The sequence below is a fragment of the Eschrichtius robustus genome, chromosome 5, assembly GCF_028021215.1.
Source record: "Eschrichtius robustus isolate mEscRob2 chromosome 5, mEscRob2.pri, whole genome shotgun sequence".
NCBI lineage: Eukaryota > Metazoa > Chordata > Mammalia > Artiodactyla > Eschrichtiidae > Eschrichtius > Eschrichtius robustus.
In genome coordinates, this window is record NC_090828.1 from 78,657,595 (window position 1) to 78,671,072 (window position 13,478).

Consider the following 13,478-nt stretch of genomic DNA (forward strand, 5'->3'; position numbering starts at 1 on the left):
TTAAGGTCATCAAGCTCATACGTTGTACTAGGAAAAGAGCAGAGATCTCCCAACACCCAGCACAGTGCTCTTTAGAGGATCATGAATCTGTTGGACTACAAACATCCAATTGTTAATGAGATTTTTTTTCCTAAATATCAAAGGAAACATTCTTTATAAATCTAAGCACAAGGGCTCTATTATGAAGAGAGAGAAAACAAGTCGTGAATTGGAGGAAGCTGGATACTCTATATTGCTCTGCTCATGTGGCGGCAGAAACACAATATACAGGTTCAAGACACGACATTCGGACCCCCAGCTATGTGACTCTCAGCAAGTGAGCTAACTTTTGAGTCTTTTTATTATGCAAATGGGAATCACTTCTGTTCCATCTAATGCACAGGGTTTTGTATGATCAGCAAGGAGTATATATTCAATAGTCTTAGGAACCTAGAAAATACCAGGTACTGATTTGGTTTCTTCTTTATTTGTGCTTGTTTCTAGCAAACTTATGTATGATATGAAGAGAAAATAGATTTATAATGCAAGCACAGATCTGTTCCTAGGGAGCTCTGGAAAATACTAATAACTAGGTCACCTACACCAATTAAATCAGCACGTCTGGATGTGGTAGGTGAATACAGGGTTTTTTTTTTGCAAGATCCCCCTGTAATTGCAATGTGCACTAATGTTTGGCAACCATTGGTCTATGCTGTTCCCCACTCAGTAATGTCTTATCCTTTTCTCACTGCCTATATTAATTCACGCTCATTTATGAGACTTTAGTGCAGCACTATCCAATATGGCAGCCACCAGCCCCATGTGGCTATCTAATTTTGAATTAATTAAAACTAAAATATAGTTTCTAGTTGCATTGCCACATTTTAAGTGCTCAAAAGCCGCACAGGGCTAGTGGCTACCTTACTGGGCTGTGCCTACCTTACTGGGCTGTGCCAATATAGAGCATTTTCATCATAGAAAGTTCTATTGGACAGCACTGCTCTAGCCCACACTTCTCTTAATTACCAAATACAAATACACAGGAATTCATTTTTCTAATTACATAACATCTGCAATTATTTAAGTATTGAAGGTGCATAAAGTCTTGTCTCAACATCTAAATTTGTGCTGTCCAGTACAGTAGCCACGAGCCACATGGGGCTACTGGCGCTTGAAATGGGGTTAGAGGGACTGGTGTACTGAATTTTTAATATTAATTTTTAATTCAATTATAAAACAGATGTTCACTTCAGTTGCTGGGCAACTTTAGTATGTGACTGTACTTTTTCGACTCTGCCTTTTGTGGTCTAAATAAAGATCAAGTATGTCCAGCAAAAATTTAGCATCCAAACTGAGATGTGCTTTAAGAATAAATCAAACACCAGATTTTGAAAAGTTAGTATTTTTAAAAGAATGTAAAATCTCATTAGTAATTTTTATACTGAGTACATGTTGAAATGATAATATTTTTGATATTGTGGGTTATTTATATTAATACACAATTAAAATAACAAAAATCTGGATTTTTAACATTATTAATTTCACCTGTGTCTTTTTTATCCTTTAATGTGGCTACTGGGAAATTTAAAGTTATGTGGTTCACATAATATTCCTATTGTATAGTTCTGTTCTAAATTATCAATTCTTCGAAGGCAAGGATTACATTACTCTTCTCTTACTCTCTACAGAGAGTGCCATTGAGGGCAGGAAAGATATTACACAAATATTGACTCAATTTAATTCAATACTAGGCCAAAATACCTTGATCATTCCTAAGTTTGGTTATACAGGAGTGAATTTTAACTGTGAGCTTTGTGTCAAAGTGCAGATTTCCATCCAGAAGAAACAGTGTATGCAGGAACAACTTAGTGATAACTTCCTTCAGCCTTTCATTTTATTTCATCTAGAAGGACACTGTACACATAATCGCTGCTTTAAAGAAAAAAGAAACTGAAGCATTTGAAACCAAACAATTGCATTAATTATCAATATTTTAACTTAGCTCTAGATGCACAGCACATGCTTCTCCTTGCCCCTGTTATTCCCACATGGTTATTAGTTCAGTCAGAATCAGAAATCATCACAGAACCAACTGAAGAGAAAATGACCATCAGATAGGCAAATGAGCCCACTGAAAAAATAATGAATTTTCACGACTTACTCAATTTATGGAATATTTTTAAAATTTAGATAGCACATGGAGAACTGGCTTAAATTGAGTCAAAACTGTTATTAAAGTGCCTAGTCCAATTCATCTTAAAACATAGCTCTTTTCCTCTAAACAAAAGATAGTAATATAAATGCTTCTGTTTTGTCTGGTGACTAGGGAAGCAGAAGGAAATTTTGGTAATTTCCAATTCAAGTATATCACCTCTGTGACAGCTTCCAGCTCACAGAAACATCTGTTATTTTTAATACTGCCTCTTCTGATCCAGGTTAAATTCATTTAATTATTTATAATGGGTAGACTCCTATTATAATAGGAACTCTAAAATAGCTAGTTATTTAGAGCTCTACTCTCAATGAAAATTGATGTTTTCCCTTTCTGCCATAAAGTTGATAGAAAATTAATGAGAAGTAGAACACTGAAAGAAACAAAAGATATTTTTGCTTCATTAGTTTGTTAATAGTTTCAGTTTATGCTATAAGATTCCCCAAAATGGGAAAAGGCAAAAATCAATTTTCGTAAAATAAATCTGCTCATTGGATTTAAACTCTCCAGGAGGTCTAGGAAATAATGTAAAATAACAAAGACTCCATTCCAATCTTAACAAAAGCAGAAATTAAAATCATGGCATATTCATGAAGGGCCTCATTCCAAAAATGCTTGGTTCAGTGGGAATTCAGATTTTTGGGTATTCTTTGCATTCCAGGCATCAAGAAGAACTAGTGATCAGAATGGGCACTAAAAGCACAGAGTTCCCTCTGCATATTCCCATGAATTAGCCATCTTTCCTTTTTCAAATCCTTTCCACAACAGAATTTCTGCTTTTGATACATCACATTAGGTCCCTGAAACACAGACAAGTTAAAATAAAGTAAATCTAGAGGTATGGCAATTTTGCCATGTTAACAGGTTATTTCCAAATCACAACTGTACTGTTGATCTTACCCATTTCCACCAGGGTGCACAGACTGACTCTCTCTGTCCATCACTGAACTTTCCAAAAAGATGGCGCACAGTTTGGTGCCCTTAACTCTATTACACACTTCCCACAAGACCCTCTCTTTCTCTCTAAACTCACCTGCAGAAAACTGGCATTCATGTCCACAAAACATCATCATCTCCCCCTCCAAGGACAACACGACGTCCATCGCTATGAGAGGACAGATCATTCATCCCTGCTCTCAAGGAGTTCCCAGCACATGTTGCATGTGGGCTGCCTCTATCAGCATCACCCACAGGGTCTGTTAAAAAGCCAAACCCCTGGGCCACATCCCAGGCCGTTCAATGAGTCTCTCAGGGCGAGTCCCAGGACGCTCCCTTTCTAACAAGCACCCTAGGATGACTAGTCTATATGGGAAGATCAAATGCACTCACATAAAAGTTAAATAACAGTAATTATGATAAACTCCAAATGTGGAATAAAGATGACCAATGTCACAGGATTTTATGGGAAGGATGGGCAGAGATAAAAGAGGGTGGTCTGGTTTGGCAAGGACAACTCAGGCAAAGGCGTGGAGTCAGGAATGTGTAGAATGGAACAGGGGACAGAGGGCAATGGCAAATAAACACATCCAACCAGAACACGGAGTTCTCGCTCAGGACCAGGATGGGAAGGGGTGATTAAGGACCTCCTGTGGAGTGACCTGAATGTCTGGCCAAGGAGTATTCTGAGCCAAGGAATGACCTACCAAAGAGGACTGTCTAGCAATTATGGCAGTGGTGTAAAAGCTTGAAGGAAAATTAATCTGGAGGCCCATTCACCCTGGTTAAGAACCACAGGCACAGTAGAAAGAATCCAGGCCTCCTCTTCTGGTAGACAAAGATGTCCACACTCTCATCCCCAGAAATTGTGACTATGTTAACTTACATGGTGAAAGGGACTCCGAAGTTATGATTAAAGTTAAGGACCCTGAGTTGGGGAGATTATCTTGGCTTATCTGCATGGGCCTGATGTACAACATGAGTGCTCAGAGTTAGAGAATGTTTCAAAGCTGTGGCCAGAGAAACAGAGAGATGGCAGCACGAGAAGGACTCAGACTGACATTACTTGCTTTGAATATGGACAAACAAGGCCAAGAGCCAAGAAACATGGGCAACTGGAAGAGGCAAGGAAACAAGTTCTCCCCTAGAGCCTCTGGAAGGAACACGGCCCTGCCAACACCTTGATTTTAGCCCAGTGACATCCACGTCCGACTTCTGACTTCCAGAGCTGTAAGATAATAAATCTGTGTTGTTTTAAGGCAGTTAAGTCTGTGGCAATTTGTTACAGCAGCAACAGAAAACTAATGCATCTTTTGATCCTTTTTTCTTACCAAGGCCTTCACTATATACCATCCTCTCAGGCCTATACCCACTCACCACAAACAGTTATGGAGAGATCTCTTGAATTGAATACAGACTCCCAACTCTGTGTAATTGTCACTAGTTTTAGAGATTTTTAAAGTCACAGGTGTGAGGAAGGGGCAGTTAGGCACCACTCTAGTTCATGTACCTTCCCCTAATATCAACTTTAAGACTTCTTCCTTCACTACAAACAAGACGAAAAGACAACACTCAGATTGGGAGAAAATTTTTGCAAACGAATCAGTGGACAAAGGATTAATCTCCAAAATATATAAACAGCTCATGCAGCTCAATATTAAAAAAACAAACAACGTAATCCAAAAATAGGCAGAAGACCTAAATAGACCTTTCTCCAAAGAAGACATACAGATGGCCAAGAAGCACATGAAAAGCTGCTCAACATCACTAATTATTAGAGAAATGCAAATCAAAACTACAATGAGGTATCACCTCACACCAGTTAGAATGGGCATCATCAGAAAATCTACAAACAACGAATGCTGGAGAGGGTGTGGAGAAAAGGGAACCCTCTTGCACTGTTGGTGGGAATGTAAATTGATACAGCCACTATGGAGAACAGTATGGAGGTTCCTTTAAAAACTAAAAATAGAAGTACCATATAACCTAGCAATCCCACTACTGGGCATATACCCAGAGAAAACCATAATTCAAAAAGACACATGCACCCCGATGTTCATTGCAGCACTATTTACAATAGCCAGGTCATGGAAGCAACCTAAATGCCCATCGACAGACGAATAGATAAAGAAGATGTGGTACATATATACAATGGAACATTACTCAGCCATAAAAAGGAACGAAATTGAGTCATTTGTAGAGACGTGGATGGATCTAGAGACTGTCATACAGAGTGAAGTAAGTCAGAAAGAGAAAAACAAATATTGTATATTAACGCATATATGTGGGACCTAGAAAAATGGTACAGATGAACTGGTTTGCAGGGCAGAAATTGAGACACAGATGTAGAGAACAACCAAGGGGGTTGTTGGACACCAAGGGTGGAAAGCGGCAGGGGGTGGGGGGGGGGGTGGTGTGATGGTTGGGAGATTGGGACTGACATGCATACACTGATGTGTATAAAATGGATAACTAATAAGAACCTGCTGTATAAAATAAATAAATAAAATAAAATTACAAAAAAAATTTTAAGAAAATAAAGATCTTTAGAATCGAGAGAAAAAAAAAAAAAAAAGACTTTTTCCTTTCTGTCACTTCTCCAAAAACAGTGGGAAATCTTGGAGCAATCCATATCACTACAATTACGGTAATGTTTAAAAGCATCTGTGTTGAATGGATAAAGAAGATGTGGTATATACAATGGAATATTACTCAGCCATAAAAACGAATGAAATAATGCCATTTGCAGCAACATGGATGGACCTAGAGATTATCATACTAAGTGAAGTAACAGACAAAGACAAATATCACACATATCATTTATATGTGGAATCTTAAAAGATGATATAAATGACCTTATTTACAAAACAGAAACAGACTCAAAGACACAGAAAACAAACTAATGGTTACCGAAGGGGAAAGGGGTGGGGAGGGATAACTTAGGAGTTTGGGGTTAACAGATATACACTACTATATAAAAAAAGATAAACAACACAGGGAACTATATTCAGTATCTTGTAATAACATATAATGAAAAAAGAATCTGAAAAATACATGTAATTGAACCACTCTGCTTACACCTTTAACACACTATAAATCAACTATACTACAATCGATCAATCAATCAATCAATCAATAAGCAAGCATCTGTTCATGTTTGTCATCCCATTTTATCATGGGCTCCATGAAGAACTGTGCTATATTCACCTTTATTTTGCTCGATCCTAGCACAGTGCCTAGCCTATAGTATTTGCTTAATGAATAAACTGAGACAAGTCTTAAGTTCTCAAAGTTACCTCCTACCCTATCCAACTCTGACAACTTCTTCATTTCTTGCCCACAACTCTTCTAATTTATTTCAGATATTTACCAGACTCTGATTAATAGCCGATTCCATTCCTTAGGCACTAAAAGCTACCTTTAATCATAACCAAAATATGGTAGCAAGTAAACAGTGTCACTCAAAAATATTTTAATAACGAAACCACCATCAAATGGTATTCCCTACTGGCAAGTGCTTTCAAAATCACCACTTCTCTCTAAATTCTTTGTAGCAAGAGTAAGCTGAAGGGCATACTATATACAAAGGAGTCTTGACTCAGCACATTCTCCAGAATCTAGTGTACACACAATGTATTAAATGCAACATTCTGGTATTTCTTCTTATTTCTGACTTGCTGAAGGGTAAGTTAAGAGATGGAGCCACTCATTTATTGGACTTCTTCAAACCTCATTTACCAGATCTATGATTCTAAGAAATGAGGTTAATGAATTCTTCCTCTTTCTATTCATAGGATAGTTGGAAAGAAAATTTGATTAATACAGGAATTTACCAAAGAAACAGATCTACAGGGAGCTTAGATAAAGAAGAACAAAGTTCCTGGCTCTCCATGTTCCTCATCTCAAAACCTTCCCTTCCTGCATTTATCTAATGTTCTGCCTTTACATTCAAATGCATCAATCAATACATATGATGCCCCAAAATACAGGGAGCCTACTGGGCATTATCCAATGAAGAAAACTATGACATGAAATATACCGATGGTCCGCCTCCCAATGACGTCCCCACCTTCCAAGGCCCAATCTTTTAAAGCACTAGCCTCATTTTCAAACCCGAGCTTCCCTCTCTGCTATACACTAGCTGGAACTCTCCTCTGGCACTTCCACCAGTGTTCTTGCCCTCATTTTCTGTCTATAGATTTGCTTTAACACCATCCTTTCCTTAAAAGAACTTCATCTGATTTGATCCCATTTCCTTATCTGTTTTCTCTCCCTAAGACCTTGTTCCTCTTGCCTTTAAAAGGTAGTAAATCCCCACTCCCATCCCTTTTAAGTGCATTTTCCTCTACCTCTACGCTTCATTTTTTTTCTTTTCTCTCTGCCTTCTGGTACAAGGTTTCCCCTTGCCCTCCCTCCTGGGCCTCCCTTCTGGCTGTCCATATAAAAGGAGGGTTCTCTCCCCACTCCAGGGGTCCCCTCCAGGGAATGTCATCAGAAGAGAAAACCTTTGAGGTGGGCTTTGAATACCAGGCCCTTTGTGTGCAACAGCTTCTACCCCCATATCTAGGGGGTATCTAGGGACTCCCCACAAAAACTTGGAGAATCTTAACCATCTCTCTACTTCAAAGGGAGGTATCTGGATAGGGTTTTCCCGCCCTGCAGTAGCATGGGATGCAAGCTTCTACTCAGGGTGTGGAGTTCCTTGAGGGACACTGCTTCTTACATCCCAGTAGAAACAGCTACAGGTGGGGAGTGCTTCCCCCCCGGGGTCAGTCCTTGCTCTGATTAATTCAGTGGCATTAACACCCACCTTAGGTCCCTTCCTCATGCACGCTGATTAAAGTTCCAATCATTCAGTGGCCCTTGAAGACAGGGAGCCTGAGCTTAATGAAAACCTCCTGGGATCTCCTTAATGCCCACATTCTTTCACAGCAACCCAGCAGTGAGCAAATCTGTGTGGATGGCAGCAGGAGTAAGACAAAGTTTGTCATCTGACAAGGCTCAGAAAGCATCTGCAGTCAAAACCCAGCTTTTTCTGTGCCTTTTGCACTCTATTTGTTACCTGTGATCCCGCAGGACTTTAACAGTTCTTTTTCAAGTGAAACATTACACCCACTCAAAGAGAGATATTTTCAACTTGATGTGTGAGGATTTTCACCTAGGTGTCTCCAAGAACTAGTGATAAGTCTACAGTCTTAAATTTAATACAAGACCAAAAAAGATTAAGAAAATACTGAAAATGAGCCGTGTTTATCAGTTTACTGCACATCCTCTTCCCAGCTACAAAGAAAAAACCAACTCTAATATTATTAACTTGTTCATTTCCTGCCACACAGTATCTGAGCTATTTAAGCTTTCTTAAGTATTTTTCATTGCATTTTCCTATTGTTCAAGTTTTTGAAACCATTTTCTTGGCTACTGGAGAGCACACTTTAGACATGCGTAGTCTCTAATTCTGTTCCCATGCCTTGTCTCTTTGTTACAAAGAATCTCCCTTTTCACTTTCTGCTCCTAATGGCTCTGTCTCCGAAGAGAGCATGCAAGGGACAGAAGGGCAGACCAGTCTAAACTAATCGATAACCCACACGGATCATTCAGATCTTCACCTTCCACACTCCCGACACACCCAGCTAACCTTCAATGCAAGTTGCTCAACCAGAAGCAAAACCAGAAGATGAGTTTTAACTCCTATTGTTTGTTTCCTCCTCTAACAAAGAGGCTTATAAGCAGTAAAACAGCCAGAAGGCTGGGCTGCAGGGGAGGAAAAGAACAAAACAAGCATCCTGCAATCGACAAACTGGACTGTCCCCTCCTCTGGGACGAAGGGCTGATGATTCTAGACACCTACACCTCCCCACCAAGTGTTAATAATATCCAGTAATTCACCTTTCAAGTGTGATAGAGAAAGCTTTTTTAAAATATATACACAAGGGTTATTTCTTAGCAGATGGCTCCTAATTAAGGAGTCTGTTCGTGACCACACAGGGTCAGCCAGGCCCCAGAACCCAATCCGGACCTTTCATCCCGCCATATTTTCTTCCTAATCCTGCCCCACACTGAGGCTAAGCTCTAGTTTATACTTGGGACTGAGCAGCTGAGAACCCAGCCCTGCTGCTTCCCCCGCCTGCGATCAACCACTAATTGCAGCTCACCTGGCACAACACCCCTCCCATCTGGTCCCCACAAACGTCTGCAAAGACAGCCCTGGGCCGGAGGCAGACCCTCCTCTGCACTTAAAACAGTTTCTCCGTTACTTCTCCCACATCCTCAAACTGCCCCTCACCTGAGAGAGAGAGGTAGAGTGTGTGTGTGTGTTGTGTGTGTGTGTGTGTGTGTGTGTGTGTGTGTGTGTGTGTGTGTGTGTGTGTGTGTGTGTGTGTGTGTGTGTGTGGAGAAAATATATTCTAAAGGGCCCATGTGGGAACGATATGAGCAGTCACATTTGTCCCATTACAAAAGTGCTTTTTAAAAGACTTTTTTTTTTTTTGCACAAATTCCTACCAACCCACATTTGTCTTTGTAAAGAAGTTTTTGCTCCATCAACCCACTGCGTAGTGGCTTCTGCCCACAGAAATAAAGTGGCAGCCTGGCTTTGTCCTCCAGTGGTGACCCCCAGGATCAAAACGTGTGTGAGAGAGGCAGACAGACCGACCAACCGACCGTTCTGAAATGTGACCAAAGACAGGAGGGGCACTGGGCACAGAGGCTGCCTTCTGCCAGCCTTTCTGGTGGTGCTTCTGGTGGTTCAATGAGCCATGCTCCTGAGAATCTGATTTCAACGATCAGAGATTTTCCTTCAGCGTCTGCGAGCCCCTTAACCATCTCTCAAGATGTGGAGAGGAAAGAAGATCCAACACCTGGAGCGACCAACACAGCAAACCTCCTCACTGAGGAGTGAACAGAGTGAAGGGCACAGGGGAGCCCTACACTGGGTCAAGGGACCATGGGCACTGTCCTGACCTCAGAAATCGATAGTCCAGAGACTTCAGATCAAGGTTGGGGAGCACACTGGCCAGAGTCCTTCTGGGCTGGGGGGAGATGGCCAGTGGCCTCTGTTTTCCTGACTTTGTGGCCCAGTGCCTCCTGCTCCCATCTTCCTCCCTCTGCCCACTCCCGACTTGCCCCACGCAGGCCTAGGCTCAACAATAATGTGAGGATACATTTAGCCCCAAATTGAAAGTTCAGCCTGTAGACAGAAGTGTCTGATGACTGTGCTTCTTCCAGACAAGTCCCTAAAAGCCACGTCACTGTGTTAATGCACCGAGTGTTTGAGAGTGTGGATTCTGCAGGAAGTCTCTGAGCTCAGAATCCTGGCTCTACGCTTACTAACTATAATACCTTGGACAAGAGAGTTCACCTCCGTGCCTCAGTTTCCCCATCCATAAGATGGTGCTAAATAATAGCACCGACATCAATCAAGAACAGATTGAGGGGTGATGGCCAGTCCTGGTGTCTGAGTGATTCCCTGGGTCCAGCACAGGGACCAACTTTCCAGAGCCCTGAAGACAAGGGGTAACACCCCAAAATATGGACTCATTTTCCACTCTACCTTCACTGGCCGAGCAGCTGCCAAGAACAAAGGCCGCATCTCCCGATACCTGGCAAACAAATGCAGTATTGTCTCACGAATTGATTGCTTCTCTGAGGTACCTACCAGTGTATTTGGGGAGAAGCTTCGAGAACAAGTTGAGGAGCGGCTGTCCTTCTATGAGACTGGAGAGATTCCACGAAAGAATCTGGATATTATGAAGGAGGCAATGGTTCAGGCAGAGGAAGCGGCTGCTGAGATTACTAGGAAGCTGGAGAAACAGGAGAAGAAACGCTTGAAGAAGGAAAAGAAAAGGCTGGCTGCGATTGCCCTGGCGTCTTCAGAAAACAGCAGTAGTATCCCAGAGGAATGTGAGGAGACAAGTGAAAGACCCAAAAAGAAGAAAAAGCAAAAGCCCCAGGAGGCTCCTCAGGAGAATGGAATGGAAGACCCATCTGTCTCCTCCAAACCCAAAAACAAGAAATCTTTTTCCAAGGAGGAGCTGGTTAGTAGTGATCTTGAAGAGACAGCTGGCAGTGGAAGTCTTCCCAAGAGGAAGAAATCTTTCCCCAAAGAGGAACCAGATAGTGACCCTGAAGAGTCAGGAAACAAGAGGGTCCCCAAGAAAAAGAGGAAACTCTCTTCCAAGGAGGAGCCTCTCAGCAGTGGACCTGAAGAGGCTGCTGCCAGCAAGAGCAGCAGCTCCAAGAAAAAGAAAAAGCTCCGAAAGCTATCCCAGGAAAATTAGAATGGACATTTCCCTAGTAGGGCATAACTTATAGAGGTATTTCCCAACCCATCCCCTATAGCCCAATAAAAATAAAAACAAACAAACAAAAAAGAACAGATTGAATAAATTAATATGCATAAAAGCCCTAATCACAAAAAACACTCAATAAACATGAGCCCATGAACTGGAGAACTGCGAGCGATTTGAACATAAACATACAATGTATTTTGGAAGCTTAAAAAAAACAGAATGCCAAAAGTCAAAGTTAGCACCTCTAGCAGAATATGGGAGAAGACGCAGCATTTTCGTAGTTATCTGATCCCAAAAAAGGTTTGCAAACCTTTTTTTTTTTTTAAGTCCTGGAACATTTTGTTCAACAAAATCCTACTCCAAGTTCAAAAGGCAGAACAAAAGTGAAGCTTCTCCAGCTGAAGCTGTGAGGATGCAGGTAGGGGGAAGGACAACCTGGGAACCCAGTGGCCCAGCCACATCCGAGAAAAACCTTTGGAAACCTTCACCATAGGCAATGGACACACAGAGCAGGGACCAGAGCTCATGATCTTGCCCTGTTTTTTGACATGACAACAGTCAATGATTTTGAAGTGTGGAGCAAAGAGGTAAGAGGCTGAAGACAGAGACTGGCTATGAGATTTTTGTGAGAGCTCAGGCAGGAGACAGTGAAGTCAGGCAGAAGAGGAGACTCGGGGCTGACTTATTCAGAAGTGGGGTGGGGGAGGAGGACAGGGAAAGGGGGAGAGCTGAACATGACTGCTTTCTGGCCTAACTCTATGTATGTGTGTGCTATGGGGTGTTATAGATATGAAAACTGACCAATCACTTTTTAACAGTAAAGTTTTAGGGGAATGGTTTTTTGAATAATCAATCTAGTTAAAAGCAGAAAAGATTTGGGGTTTTTATCCTTAAATATAACACCAACACGTATAACTAAAGTTTCTAGCTATCATAATTACAATATATGGAAAGTGTGTAGAACCTTAAGGTACTATCCAATCGATTCTCACTGTAGAATACCACAGAAGTAAAAATTTAAGCTGTTCGTGTCTTCACGACCTCATTAGTTTACTCTAAAGTAAGCGTGAGTTCTTATTAAATCTTTCTTTCAGCTTTTCTAATATCTTCTCTTTCCTAATAACACAAAGCAAAAAAAAAAAAAAGTGACTTTAACGGCAAGTTCTGATTAATACAGGTTTTATGTATTTGGTTTTGAAACGTAGATAATCATCTGTAGTATATTTGTCTAATTGTTTTGCTAAAGCAAATACTAAAATTACTTTTTACTCCCTGAGCACTTAGTTATTGAAACGCCTCATGGGGTGTTTTCCAAGAATTAGATTATTTCCACATGGGTAACTGAGAAAGAGCTACAGCTACAGAGGCCTTAAAATTAGAGGAAAGAGTACAGAAGTGGCAATGGGTAGATATGGAATAGGGTATCAATCAGCCTTGAAATATGCTTGAATGAGGAAAAGTTTACATCTGGGTGGTGATAATTCTTTAGACCACTGTAGGAAAATACAGGGATTTTAGGTGGTCTATCAAATGTGCTTTAGCAAATAGATTCAACACCGTATCAGAGAAGCTTCTTCTATGAGCAAATTTCATTTTTAAAGCCTTTGGATTTTTAAATGACTGTCTCTATTCTAAAAAGCCACAACTCTTAAACAAGTCTATTTGCACTAGGTGACCAGGCAATTAAAACAAGACCTAAGTAAGAACATTCGCTCTGTGCAACCCCAAAGTCCCACCCAAATGGTGTGGACCTCACTGGAAGGTTTTCCCTCAGCTCTAGAAGCTAACAGCAGGTAATTTCAAACATCTGAAAGAGACATTTACCGTGAAAGCCTTGATAGGTCCTTCCCTGCAGGGTTGGGAGCCCCACAGTCCTGCCATAAAACTACAGATTATTTGGGGAGCGGGGATCAAGAAAGGAACTAATGGGGAGATTGGGATTGACATGTATACACTAATATGTATAAAGTAGATAACTAATAAGAACCTGCTGTATAAAAAATAAAATTTAAAAAAAAAAGGAACTAAGAAATCCTACACTTATTAATTTTGCAGAAATCTTT

The 13,478-nt window shown here is 40.9% G+C and overlaps 1 protein-coding gene and 1 pseudogene across 1 annotated transcript in view; one reads left to right on the top strand and one right to left on the bottom strand.

The window, feature by feature from the left end:
• The window catches only part of FMNL2 (formin like 2), a 311,812-nt gene that overhangs the window by 193,229 nt on the left and 105,105 nt on the right, over positions 1-13,478 (bottom strand).
• LOC137764925 (nucleolar protein 56 pseudogene) lies at positions 10,582-11,403 on the top strand (annotated as a pseudogene).